The sequence below is a fragment of the Thalia democratica genome, chromosome 5, assembly GCF_965202585.1.
Source record: "Thalia democratica chromosome 5, ktThaDemo2.hap1.1, whole genome shotgun sequence".
In the NCBI taxonomy this organism is placed as follows: Eukaryota; Metazoa; Chordata; class Thaliacea; order Salpida; family Salpidae; genus Thalia; species Thalia democratica.
Window position 1 is genome coordinate 68,431,676 of NC_139169.1, and position 3,057 is coordinate 68,434,732.

The window sequence follows — 3,057 nt, forward strand, 5'->3', positions numbered from 1 at the left end:
AACATTTTTAATAGTTTCAAAAATATACTTTATTACACTTAAATGTGTCCAAGTTGCAAACAAATTCTTATAATTCTCGAAAGTCGTTTAAGAAGAATTATTTATGTTATACCACTGATATACATAAATAGTTATAGTGCCTAGTTTTAATTTAAAATATATCTTGTTAAGATTTTATTTCTTATGGGCATAGGGGATAATGATTTTATCACAATTTTATCTTATTTTATAGAACATCAACTAAGTTACAAGCTGCTTGCTACAGTTTTTTTTTAGTTTAAGATAGTCAATGAGATATAGCCGGTAAAAGTCAGAGAGTACAGTAGGGACTCATTTGGAGGCGCAACTAAAAAGGCGAAAAAAATGCTTCAATAAAAAATTATCTCCTATTATATTTTTTGAGATAATTACCTAAAACTTAAAGGAAATACTCCTTGCAGTTTTTAGAAAATTCTGTACCTATGACTTTAATGGCTTTTTTGTTAAAGTATTTGATATGAAAAATTAAGTTTCATTTGTATTGCATAACTCATAGTTGGCTGAAAAAAGAGTCTAGTGGCAATTAATAACAAAAATAATTTTGTTGATTAAGAAATAAAACAACTTTTATACATAATTGGGTAGAAGAAAAATTTATGTTCATTGTTTTAAAACTAGTTCTGTTTCTTTTCTTTAAGTATTTCAAAAGCTGTGTAAGTTCAAGTGTAAAAAAGTTGTTGCTAATTTCAAGCTAAGTTTTGTTATAAATTTTGTTAAAAATGACTAGTAATAGCTACGCAAATTAAATTAAATACTTAGTTATATAAGCCTGTTTTTATGGTTAAATACGATATTACATTTATTTTAAGTTTTATAAGTTAATTGAAAACTCAAAAGTTTAGAACTGTTTTTTTTTTCCTATTTACTTGATTAAGTTTGTAAAAAAGTTTCTTTGAAATTTTGCTTACAAAAATGTTAAAAAATATTTGATTTGAAGTTAAGAATTTCTTTAAAACTTTTTCTAGCTTTTTTATTTTATTTACTCTAGCCTGAAACAAAATAAAGAGAGGTTTCCTAAATCACTTTTCATTAACTTGACCCTCAGTATTCTTAAGTTGGCGTAAAAACACCCAGAAATCCTGATTTTTTTGTTAACATTTTGAGTAGAAATACTAGACAAATTTAAGTAGAAAAATCGGTATGCATAAGTATTTAAGGTATTTTTAAGTAGTTGTTTGAAGGTTTAAATTTGATGTAAATTCAACAAATATTTTAGGTAACTATTGAACATAAATTAGCAAAACATGAAAGTTTTTTAGCTTACAAAACTTTAAAACTAGTTAAAGCAAAATAAAACTTACCAAGTAGAGTATATAGATCTTTTAAAACTAAATAATAACATCTATGTTAATGACATAGGTTAGTAAAACAATAATAAAACATGTTAATCTCAGTTAAATAGTCTTAAACTTAGCAATAGTGACTTTGACAGTTTTTTTCATCTGAAAATAAAAGTTTTAAGTAAATCAGCATAAAGTTGGAGAACACAGTATGTTCATTTTGGAAGGTCAAAGTAAAAGTGTTAAAAAAATCACTATTTTATTCAAAAACTTTCTTCAAAAAAGAAGAATAATTTTAATTAAATTTTAAATTTTTCCTAACTTTGATCTCAAACAATAAACTGTTACATGACTATCCCCATTTTAAACATATCATTCTATAAAAGACCTTATCTCTGAAAAATATTTTTATAGTAGAAAAATGCTCATATAAGATTAATATTAAGAATATTAATATAAAACATATTGTATTGTTTTTTTTAATTAGCATTATTATATTTACTTAGAGCAGACATATTATTTAAGTAGATTCATACTTGAGTAAATTTTAAAACTACTTTTAGCCAAATTTCAAAATGTTATTTAAATATGAAAACAAAATATTTATGAAGATCTGGCTAACAAGAATAAGAAGGTGATAAATATTTATTGTTAGGAAAAACTATCAAAAACTACAAGCTTTTAAAATTTGAATAGTCTTAATAAAGATTTTTATTGAAAAATTATAAACTTTTCAGCGCTTTTTAAAAAAAATAAGTTTAAAAGTATATATATTTTTTGTCATAAATATATTTTTTAAGTTGTTACAATAAAACTATTTCTTTTTGTGCAAGACATTTATCCTTAAAACTTCAGGTCAGACGCTAAAAGTTTATTACCTGAAAATTGTTTTAAATGTGGCAACTATCACAATTCACACTGTGGGTAACTAAACTAATTTACAAAGGCCTATACAATTTACATTAGACCTGTTTTTAAAAATAAAAAAACAGCTTCTTTGAAGGTTTTACAAAGTCACAAATTTTGCACAGGGTCTTTTTCTATTAATTGCCACGGTTATTTTAAAACAATTTTCTGCTAAAAACGCAAAGGTTAAACTTTTATAAGCACCCTACCAAACAGCTAAACCTAAAAACTGCAGTATTTCCTTAGAAATATATTTTAAATAACATGAAAAACTTTGTTAAGATTTCTATTGGGTTCAAGTAAATAAATATGTTATTAAGGTTAATTTTATACAAAAAAACTATTAGTGGAATTTTTGTAACCTATGTAGTTTGTACAACAGGGTTTTACAAAGTAGGTCATATAGTTGCTTTGGGATCCTTTTAGAAAATTAGTTGACCATAAACTGCAAAGGAGCTAAAGGGGGCCATTAACACATATGAACACGGTTGCCTCTGTTTGAGCCAAAAAACTAATGTCCTGAATGACCTTTAACTGCCCTGATTTAACCTGATGTATAGTGACATAAACGGAAATTTCCAGTTGAAACCCTTTTTTGAACTATAACTTTTTATTGAAACCCAATCATTAGTCTTTAAAAAAATCAGTATTGCAACTTAGAGAGTTGCCATATATGGTTGAAACCTTAATTAAAACAAAATAATAAAATGGATTAAAACAAAAAAATATTAGTGGTTTTTTTTTAGAAATTCTTTAAAATAATAAAAGAAATTGTCAACCAAATTTGTAAGAAAAGTCCCTTAAAAATATACAAGCTTTTTTACAGAATTTG